Below are 19388 nucleotides of genomic sequence, written 5' to 3'. Positions count from 1 at the left end.
GAAAGAAGAATAAAAAGAAAGAAAGGAAGATTTTGACAAACACAATAGGTGATACGCTAAAAGCGTATCACCTAAAAAGAGAAATTTTGACAATCACAATAGGTGATACGCTGATAGCGTATCACCTAAAAAGAGAAATTTTGGCAATCACAATAGGTGATACGCTGATAGCGTATCACCTAATAAAAAGAAAGAAAGGAAGATTTTGACAAACACAATAGGTGATACGCTAAAAGCGTATCACCTAACGAGACATGAAAACTCGTCACATTGAGGACGAGTTAGGTGATACGCTTGTGGTCATCAGATGACGGTCATCTGTGATCGACAAGAAAGAATGTGATATAGGCACCTTGAAGTTATATTGAGCGTGCATGCGAAACCGTTTCTGTAACCACTCGGCCGCGGGTCATCCACGGAAATGGTAAGAAAAAACAACAACAATGTATAGATATAACAGGGGGAAAGTCAATGCCCACTCAACTAACGTGGCCATGTGAACATCTATTGCATTGCTAGACGGAAAAGCGGCCTTGTAACGACTGAGGTCGCTATGCCATTTCTGGCAACTTGGGAAAAATACGTCCCGCAGACATAAAACCTATAATCGGCTGGTTTTGATACCTTGCCTTTAATCACAATTTTCAGTGTAATGACGTCATCAAATTACAAAACAATGACATCGTCTTGAAAGACAATTGTTCAAAGTACAACACCTCAGTCGTCGTCATTACATACTATGATCGGTTTGACAAAGTCAACCTGCAAAATTTTGCTGCAGTCGAAGCAATGTGGTCTCCAACACACAAAAAAGAGGGATATGGCGTGTGTGTGTGTCTGTGTGTGTGTGTGTAGGTGCGTTTATATACAAACGTGATTTCTACATGGACGAATATGTAATACAAAATTGAAGAAAAAAAAGTATAATAGCTAAGTATTTTGTTTCGTGATTTTGTGGGGTTCGAACCCGCAACCTCAAGTCTCTGAGACGTCGCCTTTATCCACTCGGCCATACGTCTCGACGAGAAAATATGGGGAACGTAAACTTATGTATGTGAAAGATACATGAGGAATCGTTTTGTCCACATTCCATTTTCATTTTCAGGTTTAAGCTGCAAAAGTGTCAAACTGATGAGGAGATTTCAAAGAATAAAATGCATGATTACTGCAGCTTATTGTCTCAGCTACAACATACTAAAGTTTCAGAGGAAATGAAGCAAAATCAGCTGAGATAAAGGTGCTTAAACGTTGTTAAGTCAATGCATGGTTTTAAAAAAAATCACCTCCCATAGACAATACACGTAAACTTGTCCGATTTTGAGTCTTTACCTTTAATAACAATTTGAAGTATGATGGTGTAAGTCTTCTCGAACCAAGAGTGTGGAACGGAAGCTTCTACGTGAAAGATGAATCATGACGATCACTCGTGACCGACACATCTTCAAAGGGATCAGTTATTAGAAGTGGAAGCCCTCGTGCCTAGATTATTGTCTCAGCAATTCCAAAGCAATGATACCCTTACATTTAGGTATACCATAATTTCCCTCTGAAATAATTGGTATTATTCATGTACAATTGCTTGCCTTGTCCATAAACTTTGCTTTACAAACTTTCAGTGAAAGGTGTCATAACATAATTCTGTAACTCCATTAGCAGTGATTGACTACATAAAATAATAAAGATATATCAAATTGAACGCTTAGCGCGTATAACTAAGGGGGATTTTAGCCTGATGCTGTGTTATTCACTGCTCAGATACCAACAACACTCATTACCTACGTCTACGTATAGAGAAACAGCCATGACTAAAATAAGGTTTTCCTTTTCTTTGGCAGATAGACACACAACCCCTTTGAACACACTATAACTGACATGGAGGGACATGGAAAAGTTCATTACTACTACTAAACAGTGATGCTTTCTCCTCATGTGGCACAAGATACCTCTATAGCAACATAAAACCTGTCTACAATTCCGTTATTGGGTCAAACAATAACAACCTGGAATTTCAAAGAGACGAGCGAGACGCCATACACCTGGCCTAGAATTAATTTATTCAGTTGCCATTCCTGCTCCAGTTGAGTTATGTAAATTATTTTCCGACCTGTCTTGTGCAGTGTAACAGGAACAAACGTTGAGAAAAGGAAAGAGAAAACGAAAGGTGGCAAGCGGGGCACTGTATACCAAGGGCACTTTACAACATTACGTATGATAAATGAAGCAAATCCAACCTCCAGCCTCCGACAAAAAAAGGGAACCTGAGTGACTGTGTGTCGTGGGGTAATGACATCGGAATGAAGCTGAACTGCCACAAGAAAAACAAAGAAAGAGAGAGAGAAAAAAAATAATAGCGTCCTGCGGGTCCCGAACATCTCGTCCTAAGGTAGTGCATAATGACCATGCAGCGCGCTAAGCGACTATAAAGCCAGACGGCTGTCCCGAAGATTAGATATGAAATTCATATCTTTATATCATTTACAACATGAAAACGTTCATTACTACTACTAAACAGTGATGCCTTCTATTCATGTTGCACAAGATACCTCTATAGCAACATAAAACCTGTCTACAACTCCGTTATTGGGTCAAACAATAACAACCTGGAATTTCAAAGAGATGAGCGAGACGCCATACACCTGGACTAGAGTTAATCAATTCAGCTCCCATTCCTGCCAGTTATTTAAACGTACATGTTCCTACCACCTATCCTGTTACAGTATAACAATAACCAATGAAGAGAAAAGGAAAGAGCAAACGAAAGGTGGTAAGCGGGACACTGTAACAGGGGGCAATTTACAACATTAAGTGTGACAAAATTAATGAAGCAAACCCAATCTCCAAACTCCAATACAAAACAAGGGAAATAGAGCAGCCGTGTTCACGGGTTACGTACACTTGATAAAATAATACGACAAATGATATCGGAGTAAAGCTGAACTGCCGAAAAAAAGAGAAAAAAAGAAAGAACGGATGAAAGTCCTGCGGGAGTCGAACCTCTCGCCTTCCGGTATGGCGTTATGAACAACCAGCGCGCTAACCGATTATGCCACATGGCTGTCCTGAAGATCGAGTGCGAAACTTAAATCTAAATACCATCGTGAGTGTGTTGCCTTGTGATGGCGCTATTCAACTTCCCACAAGTGGCAGCGTGGATTCGATCAATATATAGTTGCAAAGAAAAATTGGGAATCGTTCCGTACAGATTGTATTCTCATTTTCAGATTTAAACTACAAAATTATCAACCTGATGAGGAGATTTGAAAACATAAAATGCATGATTACTAAAGCTTATTGTCTCAGCTACAACATATTTATGTTTCAGAGGAAATGAAACAAAATTAGATGAGGTAAAGGTGCTTAAACGTTGTCAAGTCAATGCATGGTTTGAAAAAAAAATCACCTCCCATAGACATAACACGTAAACTTGTCTGATTTTGAGTCTTTACCTTTAATCACAATTTCTAGTATGATGACGTCATCATATTTCAAAATCATTACATGGACTTGAGAGGCAAATGTTCAAAGTACAACATATCTGAATTTGGGATAATATTGAGCTTAAACAACAGAGATACGAGCAAATGAATGTCAGAAACAGTACCTCAAAAAAGATTAATTCCACTTTTTTGATTTCAGATGATGATATGATGACGTCATGAGTTTTCCTGGCAATATTGGTACTTGAAACGTTATTTCCAATTCATATGCTTTTGTAATATGCAATAGAAATATAGGGTCACAGGACGATTTAAAGAGCTATGGCGACATAAACAAAAACATGTTTTTTCACTATATTTGCAGAAAAACGCGCGCGCGGAATTTCAACTTTGACGCCAGTGCATTCCTTTGTTATAGGTCAAAATCGATGGGATATCAATGGATATTGTTACTCAAAGTATCAGAAATCCAAATCAGTCAAAAAAATTGCATTTTCATGTTGGTTACGCCCTCTGCGCGCGAAATTGCGCGGACGGACGCGCACGCGAAAAAATGTTTGAAACACTTAAAATTGTCTGAAACTTCGAGATTTCCCATTGGGAAGTCGTTTTGAGCCTTTTAAAATTTTGACGCGCGCGTACGCGCGCGTAATGACGACCTGGATAACTAGCGTTAAAAAGTAAGATAGAGCGTGACCTGAACTTTATGTCCACCGAAAATGATACAGAAATGATATCTAGTTATGAAGTTATGATCGATCATGTGACAAGGTCCGAAAATCACAAAATGGCGCCTAGATGACGTCATAGATATGTTACTGTCACGAAAACCTTATTGTGGCTAGATATTGTTATGAGACATGTTGACTGAAAATGTCATGTCATTCCGTAATGTCATTGTTGAGATATTGACGACACAAAATGTGGCAGAAAGAAAGAAGAATAAAAAACGAGATATGAAACTCGTCACGCTGACGAGTTAGGTGATACGCTTGGGGTCATCAGGTGTCGGTCATCTGTGATCGACAAAGAAAAGAATGTGATATAGGCACTGGCGTAGCCAGGGGGGGCGATGGGGGCGGTCGCCCCCCCCCCCCCCCCCCCTAAGATTTGGACCGGGGATTTGGGAGGCGGAAAAAAAAAATGCGTGTATACTGTATGCATGCACATGAAGCGGGTCTCCTTTGCAACCTTTCATCAAATAAGATATATTTTTTTGATATTTCACTCAAAGTGTGCACCAGATCGTTGAATTTCAATTCAAAATATGCAAAATCTCTCGTGCTTGGGAGGGGGTATCCCCCTCCCAAACCCTCCCCCTCTCTGCCTCTTTCCCTAGCCAAGTACACTTTTTAGATTTACAAAAAATTCTGAATAATTCTGAGTGCACAAGACTTATCACTTATATTCCGAAAACTGAAGGTTCCCTCATGTATCTTAAGGGGAATTTCCCCTTTTAATCGACCCTTTCCTCCCTCAGCCCCCCCCCCCCCAAAAAAAAAAAAATCAGTTTTTTTTTTTTTTTTGGGGGGGGGTGATTTCTCAAATGTTGATTCCATCAAATATGCGTAAACGAGATATCTCAATTTCAACCTTAAAAAGATAAAAGCTCCATCGGAAGGGAAGGGTGGAGATAACACTCGCCCACGCCTTCTCCCTGCTCGCCCCCCCCCCCCCCCCCGGCCATGCAAAGAAGTAGACTGTGGCTATACCCAGATCGCTTTATTTCAATTCTAAAAACGCAAAAGCTCCGCGAGCGGGAAGGGGAATCCCCTTCCCCTAAGCTCTATACGTCACTAGACTTTATACATACGCACAGATGGTGCACATTCGGAATAAGAGCTAAATTCCGTGATTTTAACACTTCGATGAAAAAGTATTGCACCAAAAATTTGCACCAGATCGCTGAATTTCAGGTCTGAAAACGCAAAATCACCTTCGTGTGGGAGGGGATATGCCCCTATCTATACACCCTCGTGTGCATGCTTTTTCTGTTTGATTGCTGAACAGACAGCGTTCATGATATTCAGTGTAAGAATTGATACAGTACAAGAAGACTAGTGTATCTAAATTATACCATTTTATAGGCAAATTGTTCAATAATAATCTACACTAAAATATACTGCAACCTTAAACAAGTGGGACTGTTTCAACTCGTTAAAACACGCTAAAACATGCATGAAATTGCACCATTTGCAACATCAAAATGCAAAAAGTTCTCGCCGTGGGAGGGGGGACACCCCCCTCCCACACCCTCCCCTACCCCCTCGCTCGCTCCGCTCGCTCGGGTTCAGTCGCGTTCGTGATATTCAGTGAAGAGAATTAATACAACAAGTGTATCTAAATTATACCATTTTATAGGCAAATTGTTCAATAATAATCTACACTAAAATATACTGCTACCTTAAACAAGTGGGACTATTTCACGTCGATGAAACACGCAAAAGCATGCATCAAATTGCACCATTTGCAAAATCAAAATGCAAAAAGTTCTTAACGTGGGAGAGGGGACACCCCCCTCCCCTCCCCCTCGCTCGCTCCGCTCGCTCGGGTTCAGTCGCGTTCATAATATTCAGTGAAAAGAATAAATACAAGAAGTGTATTTGAATTATACCATTTTATAGGCAAATTGTTCAATAATAATCTACACTAAAATATACTGCTACCTTAAACAAGTGGGACTGTTTCACGTCGATAAAACGCGCAAAAACATGCATCAAATTGCACCATTTGCAACATCAAAATGCAAAAAGTTCTTACTGTGGGAGGGGGGACACCCCCCTCCCACACCCTCCCCTCCCCCTCGCTCGCTCCGCTCGCTCGGGTTCAGTCGCGTTCATGATATTCAGTGAAAAAAGTTAATACAAGAAGTGTATCTAAATTATACCATTTTATAGGCAAATTGTTCAATAATAATCTACACTGAAATATACTGCTACCTTAAACAAGTGGGACTGTTTCACGTCGATAAAACGCGCAAAAACATGCATCAAATTGCACCATTTGCAACATCAAAATGCAAAAAGTTCTTACTGTGGGAGGGGGACACCCCCCCCCCCCTCCCACACCTTCCCCTACCCCCTCGCTCGCTCCGCTCGCTCGGGTTCAGTCGCGTTCATGATATTCAGTGAAAAGAATTAATACAAGAAGTGTATCTAAATCATACCATTTTATAGGCAATTGTTCAATAATAATCTACATCAAAATAAACTGCTACCATAAACAAGTGGGACTGTTTCACGTCGATAAAACGCGCAAAAACATGCATCAAATTGCACCATTTACAACATCAAAATGCAAAAAGTTCTTACTGTGGGAGGGGGGACACCCCCCTCCCACACCCTCCCCTACCCCCTCGCTCGCTCCGCTCGCTCGGGTTCAGTCGCGTTCATGATATTCAGTGAAAAGAATCAATACAAGAAGTGTATCTAAATTATACCATTTTATAGGCAAATTGTTCAATAATAATCTACATCAAAATAAACTGCTACCATAAACAAGTGGGACTGTTTCACGTCGATAAAACGCGCAAAAACATGCATCAAATTGCACCATTTACAATATCAAAATGCAAAAAGTTCTTACTGTGGGAGGGGGGACACCCCCCTCCCACACCCTCCCCCCCCCCCCCTCGCTCGCTCCGCTCGCTCGGGCTCGGTCGCTTCGCTCCCTCGCAGACTAACCGCCCCCCCCCCCCTAAGATGAAATCCTGGCTACGCCGGTGGATATAGGCACCTTGAAGTTATATTGAGCGTGCATGCAAAACCGTTTTTCTAACCAATCGGCCACGGGACATCCCCGGAAATGGTAAGGCAAAAAAGAAATGTATGGATATTACAGGGGGGAAAAGTCAATGCCCACTCAACAATCGTGGCCGCGTGAACATGTATTGCATTGCTAGACGGAAATGCGGCCTTGTAACGACTGATGTCGCTATGCCATTTCTGGCAACTTGGGAAAAATACGCGCCGTAGACATAAAGCCTATAATCGGCTGGTTTTGATACCTTGCCTTTAATCACAATTTTCAGTGTGATGACGTCATCAAAGTACAAAACAATGACATGGTCTTGAAAGACAAATGTTCAAAGTACAACACCTCAGTCGTCGTCATTACATACTATGATCGGTTTGACAAAGTCAACCTGCAAAATGTTGCTGCAGTCGAAGCAATGTGGTCTCCAACACACAAAAAAGAGGGATATGGCGTGTGTCTGTGTGTCTGTGTGTGTGTATAGGTGCGTTTATATACGAACGTGATTTCTACATGGACGAATATGTAATACAAAATTGAAGAAAAAAAGTAAAATAGCTAAGTATTTTGTTTCGTGATCTTGTGGGGTTCGAACCCGCAACCTCACGTCTCTGAGACGTCGCCTTTAACCACTCGGCCATACGTCTCGGCGAGAAAATATGAGGAACGTAAACTTATGTATGTGAAAGCTGAATCGGGAATCGTTTTGTCCACATTCCATTCTCATTTTCAGTTTTAAACTGCAAAAATTGTCAACCTGATGATGAGATTTCAAAAAATAAAATGCATGATTACTGAAGCTTATTGTCTCAGCTACAACATACTTAAGTTTCAGAGGAAATGAAGCAAAATCAGCTGAGATAAAGGTGCTTAAACGTTGTCAAGTCAATGCATGGTTTTAAAAAAAATCACCTCCCATAGACATAACACGTAAACTTGTCCGATTTTGCATCTTTACCTTTAATCACAATTTAAGGTATGATGACGTCATCAAATTTCAAAACCATGACTTGGACTTAAAAGGCAAATGTTCAAAGTACAACATATCTGAATTTGGGATAATATTGAGCTTAAACAACAGAGATACGAGCAAATGAATGTCAGAAACAGTACCTCAAAAAAATTAATTCCACTTTTTTTATTTCAGATGATGATATGATGACGTCATAATGTATTTAGGGAAATATTGATACTTGAAACGTTATTTTCAATTCATATGCTTTTGTAATATGCAATAAAAACATAGGGTCACCTGACGTTTTAAAGAGCTATGGCGAAATAAACAAAGACATGTTTTTCGCTATATTTCCACATAGACGCGAACACGAAATTTCAACTTTGACGCCAGCGCATTCCTTTGTTATAGGTCGAAATTGATCGGAAATCAATGGATATTGTTACTTAATGTATCAGGAATCCAAATCTGTCAAAAAATGTGCATTTTCATGTTGCTTACGCGCACTGCGCGCGGAAATGCGCGGACGGACGCGAACGCGCGGAACGCTTAAAATTGTCTGAAACTTCGAGATTTCCCATTGGGAAGTCGTTTTAAGCATTTAAAAACTTTGACGCGCGCTAATGCGCGCGTAATGATGTCCTAGGTAATTAGCATTAAAAAGTAAGATAGAGCGTGACCTGAACTTTATGTCCAACGAAAATGATACAGAAATGACCTTTAGTTATGAAGTTATGATCGATCATGTAACATGGTCCGAAAATCACAAAATGGCGCCTAGATGACGTCATAGATATGTTACTGTCATGAAAACCTTATTGTCGCTAGATATTGTCATGAGACATGTTGACTGAAAATGTCATGTTATTCCGTCATGTCAATGTTGAGATATTCACGACACAAAATGTGCCAGAAAGAAAGAAGAATAAAAAGAAAGAAAGGAAGATTTTGACAAACACAATAGGTGATACGCTAAAAGCGTATCACCTAAAAAGAGAAATTTTGACAATCACAATAGGTGATACGCTGATAGCGTATCACCTAAAAAGAGAAATTTTGGCAATCACAATAGGTGATACGCTGATAGCGTATCACCTAATAAGAAGAAAGAAAGGAAGATTTTGACAAACACAATAGGTGATACGCTAAAAGCGTATCACCTAACGAGACATGAAAACTCGTCACATTGAGGACGAGTTAGGTGATACGCTTGTGGTCATCAGATGACGGTCATCTGTGATCGACAAGAAAGAATGTGATATAGGCACCTTGAAGTTATATTGAGCGTGCATGCGAAACCGTTTCTGTAACCACTCGGCCGCGGGTCATCCACGGAAATGGTAAGAAAAAACAACAACAATGTATAGATATAACAGGGGGAAAGTCAATGCCCACTCAACTAACGTGGCCATGTGAACATCTATTGCATTGCTAGACGGAAAAGCGGCCTTGTAACGACTGAGGTCGCTATGCCATTTCTGGCAACTTGGGAAAAATACGTCCCGCAGACATAAAACCTATAATCGGCTGGTTTTGATACCTTGCCTTTAATCACAATTTTCAGTGTAATGACGTCATCAAATTACAAAACAATGACATCGTCTTGAAAGACAATTGTTCAAAGTACAACACCTCAGTCGTCGTCATTACATACTATGATCGGTTTGACAAAGTCAACCTGCAAAATTTTGCTGCAGTCGAAGCAATGTGGTCTCCAACACACAAAAAAGAGGGATATGGCGTGTGTGTGTGTCTGTGTGTGTGTGTGTAGGTGCGTTTATATACAAACGTGATTTCTACATGGACGAATATGTAATACAAAATTGAAGAAAAAAAAGTATAATAGCTAAGTATTTTGTTTCGTGATTTTGTGGGGTTCGAACCCGCAACCTCAAGTCTCTGAGACGTCGCCTTTATCCACTCGGCCATACGTCTCGACGAGAAAATATGGGGAACGTAAACTTATGTATGTGAAAGATACATGAGGAATCGTTTTGTCCACATTCCATTTTCATTTTCAGGTTTAAGCTGCAAAATTGTCAAACTGATGAGGAGATTTCAAAGAATAAAATGCATGATTACTGCAGCTTATTGTCTCAGCTACAACATACTAAAGTTTCAGAGGAAATGAAGCAAAATCAGCTGAGATAAAGGTGCTTAAACGTTGTTAAGTCAATGCATGGTTTTAAAAAAAATCACCTCCCATAGACAATACACGTAAACTTGTCCGATTTTGAGTCTTTACCTTTAATAACAATTTGAAGTATGATGGTGTAAGTCTTCTCGAACCAAGAGTGTGGAACGGAAGCTTCTACGTGAAAGATGAATCATGACGATCACTCGTGACCGACACATCTTCAAAGGGATCAGTTATTAGAAGTGGAAGCCCTCGTGCCTAGATTATTGTCTCAGCAATTCCAAAGCAATGATACCCTTACATTTAGGTATACCATAATTTCCCTCTGAAATAATTGGTATTATTCATGTACAATTGCTTGCCTTGTCCATAAACTTTGCTTTACAAACTTTCAGTGAAAGGTGTCATAACATAATTCTGTAACTCCATTAGCAGTGATTGACTACATAAAATAATAAAGATATATCAAATTGAACGTTTAGCGCGTATAACTAAGGGGGATTTTAGCCTGATGCTGTGTTATTCACTGCTCAGATACCAACAACACTCATTACCTACGTCTACGTATAGAGAAACAGCCATGACTAAAATAAGGTTTTCCTTTTCTTTGGCAGATAGACACACAACCCCTTTGAACACACTATAACTGACATGGAGGGACATGGAAAAGTTCATTACTACTACTAAACAGTGATGCTTTCTCCTCATGTGGCACAAGATACCTCTATAGCAACATAAAACCTGTCTACAATTCCGTTATTGGGTCAAACAATAACAACCTGGAATTTCAAAGAGACGAGCGAGACGCCATACACCTGGCCTAGAATTAATTTATTCAGTTGCCATTCCTGCTCCAGTTGAGTTATGTAAATTATTTTCCGACCTGTCTTGTGCAGTGTAACAGGAACAAACGTTGAGAAAAGGAAAGAGAAAACGAAAGGTGGCAAGCGGGGCACTGTATACCAAGGGCACTTTACAACATTACGTATGATAAATGAAGCAAATCCAACCTCCAGCCTCCGACAAAAAAAGGGAACCTGAGTGACTGTGTGTCGTGGGGTAATGACATCGGAATGAAGCTGAACTGCCACAAGAAAAACAAAGAAAGAGAGAGAGAAAAAAAATAATAGCGTCCTGCGGGTCCCGAACATCTCGTCCTAAGGTAGTGCATAATGACCATGCAGCGCGCTAAGCGACTATAAAGCCAGACGGCTGTCCCGAAGATTAGATATGAAATTCATATCTTTATATCATTTACAACATGAAAACGTTCATTACTACTACTAAACAGTGATGCCTTCTATTCATGTTGCACAAGATACCTCTATAGCAACATAAAACCTGTCTACAACTCCGTTATTGGGTCAAACAATAACAACCTGGAATTTCAAAGAGATGAGCGAGACGCCATACACCTGGACTAGAATTAATTTATTCAGTTGCCATTCCTGCTCCAGTTGAGTTATGTAAATTATTTTCCGACCTGTCTTGTGCAGTGTAACAGGAACAAACGTTGAGAAAAGGAAAGAGAAAACGAAAGGTGGCAAGCGGGGCACTGTATACCAAGGGCACTTTACAACATTACGTATGATAAATGAAGCAAATCCAACCTCCAGCCTCCGACAAAAAAAGGGAACCTGAGTGACTGTGTGTCGTGGGGTAATGACATCGGAATGAAGCTGAACTGCCACAAGAAAAACAAAGAAAGAGAGAGAGAAAAAAAATAATAGCGTCCTGCGGGTCCCGAACATCTCGTCCTAAGGTAGTGCATAATGACCATGCAGCGCGCTAAGCGACTATAAAGCCAGACGGCTGTCCCGAAGATTAGATATGAAATTCATATCTTTATATCATTTACAACATGAAAACGTTCATTACTACTACTAAACAGTGATGCCTTCTATTCATGTTGCACAAGATACCTCTATAGCAACATAAAACCTGTCTACAACTCCGTTATTGGGTCAAACAATAACAACCTGGAATTTCAAAGAGATGAGCGAGACGCCATACACCTGGACTAGAGTTAATCAATTCAGCTCCCATTCCTGCCAGTTATTTAAACGTACATGTTCCTACCACCTATCCTGTTACAGTATAACAATAACCAATGAAGAGAAAAGGAAAGAGCAAACGAAAGGTGGTAAGCGGGACACTGTAACAGGGGGCAATTTACAACATTAAGTGTGACAAAATTAATGAAGCAAACCCAATCTCCAAACTCCAATACAAAACAAGGGAAATAGAGCAGCCGTGTTCACGGGTTACGTACACTTGATAAAATAATACGATAAATGATATCGGAGTAAAGCTGAACTGCCGAAAAAAAGAGAAAAAAAGAAAGAACGGATGAAAGTCCTGCGGGAGTCGAACCTCTCGCCTTCCGGTATGGCGTTATGAACAACCAGCGCGCTAACCGATTATGCCACATGGCTGTCCTGAAGATCGAGTGCGAAACTTAAATCTAAATACCATCGTGAGTGTGTTGCCTTGTGATGGCGCTATTCAACTTCCCACAAGTGGCAGCGTGGATTCGATCAATATATAGTTGCAAAGAAAAATTGGGAATCGTTCCGTACAGATTGTATTCTCATTTTCAGATTTAAACTACAAAATTATCAACCTGATGAGGAGATTTGAAAACATAAAATGCATGATTACTAAAGCTTATTGTCTCAGCTACAACATATTTATGTTTCAGAGGAAATGAAACAAAATTAGATGAGGTAAAGGTGCTTAAACGTTGTCAAGTCAATGCATGGTTTGAAAAAAAAATCACCTCCCATAGACATAACACGTAAACTTGTCTGATTTTGAGTCTTTACCTTTAATCACAATTTCTAGTATGATGACGTCATCATATTTCAAAATCATTACATGGACTTGAGAGGCAAATGTTCAAAGTACAACATATCTGAATTTGGGATAATATTGAACTTAAACAACAGAGATACGAGCAAATGAATGTCAGAAACAGTACCTCAAAAAAGATTAATTCCACTTTTTTGATTTCAGATGATGATATGATGACGTCATGAGTTTTCCTGGCAATATTGGTACTTGAAACGTTATTTCCAATTCATATGCTTTTGTAATATGCAATAGAAATATAGGGTCACAGGACGATTTAAAGAGCTATGGCGACATAAACAAAAACATGTTTTTTCACTATATTTGCAGAAAAACGCGCGCGCGGAATTTCAACTTTGACGCCAGTGCATTCCTTTGTTATAGGTCAAAATCGATGGGATATCAATGGATATTGTTACTCAAAGTATCAGAAATCCAAATCAGTCAAAAAAATTGCATTTTCATGTTGGTTACGCCCTCTGCGCGCGAAATTGCGCGGACGGACGCGCACGCGAAAAAATGTTTGAAACGCTTAAAATTGTCTGAAACTTCGAGATTTCCCATTGGGAAGTCGTTTTGAGCCTTTTAAAATTTTGACGCGCGCGTACGCGCGCGTAATGACGACCTGGATAACTAGCGTTAAAAAGTAAGATAGAGCGTGACCTGAACTTTATGTCCACCGAAAATGATACAGAAATGATATCTAGTTATGAAGTTATGATCGATCATGTGACAAGGTCCGAAAATCACAAAATGGCGCCTAGATGACGTCATAGATGTTACTGTCACGAAAACCTTATTGTGGCTAGATATTGTTATGAGACATGTTGACTGAAAATGTCATGTCATTCCGTAATGTCATTGTTGAGATATTGACGACACAAAATGTGGCAGAAAGAAAGAAGAACGAGACATGAAAACTCGTCACATTGAGGACGAGTTAGGTGATACGCTTGTGGTCATCAGATGACAGTCATCTGTGATCGACAAAGAAAAGAATGTGATATAGGCACCTTGAAGTTATATTGAGCGTACATGCGAAACCGTTTCTGTAACCACTCGGCCACGGGTCATCCACGGAAATGGTAAGACAAAAAAAAAACAATGTATAGATATAACAGGGGGAAAGTCAATGCCCACTCAACCAACGTGGCCGTGTGAACATCTATTGCATTGCTAGACGGAAGAGCGGCCTTGTAACGACTGAGGTCGCTATGCCATTTCTGGCAACTTGGGAAAAATACGTCCCGCAGACATAAAACCTATAATCGGCTGGTTTTGATACCTTGCCTTTAATCACAATTTTCAGTGTAATGACGTCATCAAATTACAAAACAATGACATCGTCTTGAAAGACAATTGTTCAAAGTACAACACCTCAGTCGTCGTCATTACATACTATGATCGGTTTGACAAAGTCAACCTGCAAAATTGTGCTGCAGTCGAAGCAATGTGGTCTCCAACACACAAAAAAGAGGGATATGGCGTGTGTGTGTGTGTCTGTGTGTGTGTATAGGTGCGTTTATATACGTACGTGATTTCTACATGGACGAATATGTAATACAAAATTGAAGAAAAAAAAGTAAAATAGCTAAGTATTTTGTTTCGTGATCTTATGGGGTTCCAACCCGCAACCTTACGTCTCTGAGACGTCGCCTTTAGCCACTCGGCCATACGTCTCGACGAGAAAATATGGGGAACGTAAACTTATGTATGTGAAAGATACATGAGGAATCGTTTTGTCCACATTCCATTTTCATTTTCAGTTTTAAACTGCAAAATTGTCAATCTGATGAGGAGATTTCAAAGAATAAAATGCATGAATACTGCAGCTTATTGTCTCAGCTACAACATACTAAAGTTTCAGAGGAAATGAAGCAAAATCAGCTGAGATAGAGGTGCTTAAACGTTGTCAAGTCAATGCATGGTTTTAAAAAAAATCACCTCCCATAGACATAGCACGTAAACTTGTCCGATTTTGTGTCTTTACTTTTATCACAATTTAAAGTATGATGACGTCATCAAACTAGAAAACATCGATATGGATTTGAAAGACAGTTGTTTAATGTATAATATATTAATCGTACGTTGTCAGTTTGCTATTGACATGACGATCAATCACACGAATATGAGGCAGCTATTAGTACCTGTATGAAATTATTATAGGCATGGTTATCAAATTCCCTTAAAATTTCCTTATTATTGCTTTATTTTTACACACAGTTAAGCTATCTCTTTAAACTCGTCACAGTTTAATGAGAATCATAAACATCATACATTAGTACCATATTCAGTTCCATAGCTGATCGCGTTTGCTAATTAATTAAGATTTATTGTCTAGAATGTGCCATATGGCCAACCTGTATACACACGTGGACACACAAACACAATGCTAAATGTATGTATCAAACCTCTGTAACACAACTTTGAACTAACTGTAGAAAGTATCGCTGCACTTATCATACATACTTTTTATCATTATCTGAAACTGCACAAAAACCACTAATTGACAAATAATCATCAATACAGAAGACTGACTTAAAGGAACAATTCAAATACCCTTTTTTACAATGTATAGCTTCTTACATGTATAAAATCAGCACAAAGTAACCACGACTACATTGTGTTACTGAATTGATATGAACAAATTTCATTTTGTTACAATATACCATGATCATCTTGAAAAGCCCAGCCTGCAATATTTTGCAGCAGTCGAAGCAATGCAGTCTCCAACGATAAACAAAGGGATACTGTGTGAGTGTGTGCGTATAGGTGTGTTTACATGCGAACGTGACTTCTACATGGACGAAGGTGTAGTACTCCATTGAAGAAAAAAAGAAAAAAAAAATATTATTTTCTTTCGTGCTCTTGTGAGGTTCGAACCCGTACGTGTGCAACCTCACGTTTCTGTGACGACACCTCTAACCACTCGGCCATACGTCTCGACGAGAAAATTAGAGGAACGTAAACTTATGTACGTGAAAGATGAATCAGGAATCGTTTCGTCCGCATTCCATTCTCATTTTCAGTTTTAAATTGCAAAATTGTCAACCTGATGAGGAGATTTCAAAGAATAAAATGCATGATTACTGCAGCTTATTGTCACAGCTACAACATACTTAATTTTCAGAGGAAATGAAGCAAAATCATCTGAGATAAAGGTGCTTAAACGTTGTCAAGTAAATGTATGGTTTTTAAAAAAATCACCTCCCATAGACATAACACGTAAACTTGTCCGATTTTGCGTCTTTACCTTTAATCACAATTTAAAGTATGATGACGTCATCAAATTTCAAAACCATGACATGGACTTGAAAGGCAAATGTTCAAAGTAAAACATATGTGAATTTCGGGTGATATTGAGCTTAAACAATAGAGATACGAGTAAATGAATGTCAGAAAGAGTACCTCAAAAAAATTAATTCCACTTTTTTGATTTCAGATGATGATATGATGACGTCATGAGTTTTCCTGGCAATATTGGTACTTGAAACGTTATTTCCAATTCATATGCTTTTGTAATATGCAATAGAAATATAGGGTCAATGGACGATTTAAAGAGCTATGGCGACATAAACAAAAACATGTTTTTTCACTATATTTGCAGAAAGACGCGCGCGCGGAATTTCAACTTTGACGCCAGTGCATTCCTTTGTTATAGGTCAAAATCGATCGGAAATCAATGGATATTGTTACTCAAAGTATCAGAAATCCAAATCAGTCAAAAAATTTGCATTTTCATGTTGGTTACGCCCTCTGCGCGCGAAATTGCGCGGACGGACGCGCACGCGAGAAAATGTTTGAAACGCTTAGAATTGTCTGAAACTTCGAGATTTCCCATTGGGAAGTCGTTTTGAGCCTTTTAAAATTTTGACGCGCGCGTTTGCGCGCGTAATGACGACCTGGGTAACTAGCGTTAAAATGTAAGATAGAGCGTGACCTGAACTTTATGTCCACCGAAAATGATACAGAAATGATATCTAGTTATGAAGTTATGATCGATCATGTGACAAGGTCCGAAAATCACAAAATGGCGCCTAGATGACGTCATAGATATGTTACTGTCATGAAAACCTTATTGTGGCTAGATATTGTTATGAGACATGTTGACTGAAAATGTTATGTTATTCCGTAATGTCATTGTTGAGATATTGACGACACAAAATGTGGCAGAAAGAAAGAAGAATAAAAAACGAGACATGAAAACTCGTCACATTGAGGACGAGTTAGGTGATACGCTTGTGGTCATCAGATGACAGTCATCTGTGATCGACAAAGAAAAGAATGTGATATAGGCACCTTGAAGTTATATTGAGCGTACATGCGAAACCGTTTCTGTAACCACTCGGCCACGGGTCATCCACGGAAATGGTAAGACCAAAAAAAAAATGTATAGATATAACAGGGGGAAAGTCAATGCCCACTCAACCAACGTGGCCGTGTGAACATCTATTGCATTGCTAGACGGAAAAGCGGCCTTGTAACGACTGAGGTCGCTATGCCATTTCTGGCAACTTGGGAAAAATACGTCCCGCAGACATAAAACCTATAATCGGCTGGTTTTGATACCTTGCCTTTAATCACAATTTTCAGTGTAATGACGTCATCAAATTACAAAACAATGACATCGTCTTGAAAGACAATTGTTCAAAGTACAACACCTCAGTCGTCGTCATTACATACTATGATCGGTTTGACAAAGTCAACCTGCAAAATTGTGCTGCAGTCGAAGCAATGTGGTCTCCAACACACAAAAAAGAGGGATATGGCGTGTGTTTGTGTGTCTGTGTGTGTGTATAGGTGCGTTTATATACGTACGTGATTTCTACATGGACGAATATGTAATACAAAATTGAAGAAAAAAAAGTAAAATAGCTAAGTATTTTGTTTCGTGATCTTGTGGGGTTCCAACCCGCAACCTTACGTCTCTGAGACGTCGCCTTTAGCCACTCGGCCATACGTCTCGACGAGAAAATATGGGGAACGTAAACTTATGTATGTGAAAGATACATGAGGAATCGTTTTGTCCACATTCCATTTTCATTTTCAGTTTTAAACTGCAAAATTGTCAATCTGATGAGGAGATTTCAAAGAATAAAATGCATGATTACTGCAGCTTATTGTCTCAGCTACAACATACTAAAGTTTCAGAGGAAATGAAGCAAAATCAGCTGAGATAGAGGTGCTTAAACGTTGTCAAGTCAATGCATGGTTTTAAAAAAAATCACCTCCCATAGACATAGCACGTAAACTTGTCCGATTTTGTGTCTTTACTTTTATCACAATTTAAAGTATGATGACGTCATCAAACTAGAAAACATCGATATGGATTTGAAAGACAGTTGTTTAATGTATAATATATTAATCGTACGTTGTCAGTTTGCTATTGACATGACGATCAATCACACGAATATGAGGCAGCTATTAGTACCTGTATGAAATTATTATAGGCATGGTTATCAAATTCCCTTAAAATTTCCTTATTATTGCTTTATTTTTGCACACAGTTAAGCTATCTCTTTAAACTCGTCACAGTTTAATGAGAATCATAAACATCATACATTAGTACCATATTCAGTTCCATAGCTGATCGCGTTTGCTAATTAATTAAGATTTATTGTCTAGAATGTGCCATATGGCCAACCTGTATACACACGTGGACACACAAACACAATGCTAAATGTATGTATCAAACCTCTGTAACACAACTTTGAACTAACTGTAGAAAGTATCGCTGCACTTATCATACATACTTTTTATCATTATCTGAAACTCCACAAAAACCACTAATTGACAAATAATCATCAATACAGAAGACTGACTTAAAGGAACAATTCAAATACCTTTTTTTACAATGTATAGCTTCTTACATGTATAAAATCAGCACAAAGTAACCACGACTACATTGTGTTACTGAATTGATATGAACAAATTTCATTTTGTTACAAGATACCATGATCAGCTTGAAAAGCCCAGCCTGCAATATTTTGCAGCAGTCGAAGCAATGCAGTCTCCAACGATAAACAAAGGGATACTGTGTGAGTGTGTGCGTATAGGTGTGTTTACATGCGAACGTGACTTCTACATGGACGAAGGTGTAGTACTCCATTGAAGAAAAAACGTTAAAAAAAAATATTATTTTCTTTCGTGCTCTTGTGAGGTTCGAACCCGTACGTGTGCAACCTCACGTTTCTGTGACGACACCTCTAACCACTCGGCCATACGTCTCGACGAGAAAATTTGAGGAACGTAAACT

The sequence above is a fragment of the Diadema antillarum genome, unplaced genomic scaffold (genome assembly GCF_040938485.1).
Source record: "Diadema antillarum isolate AM-2024a unplaced genomic scaffold, OU_Dant_1.0 scf00000099, whole genome shotgun sequence".
In the NCBI taxonomy this organism is placed as follows: Eukaryota; Metazoa; Echinodermata; class Echinoidea; order Diadematoida; family Diadematidae; genus Diadema; species Diadema antillarum.
The sequence above is the reverse complement of the archived record's forward strand: the minus strand, read 5'-3'. Positions refer to the sequence as shown.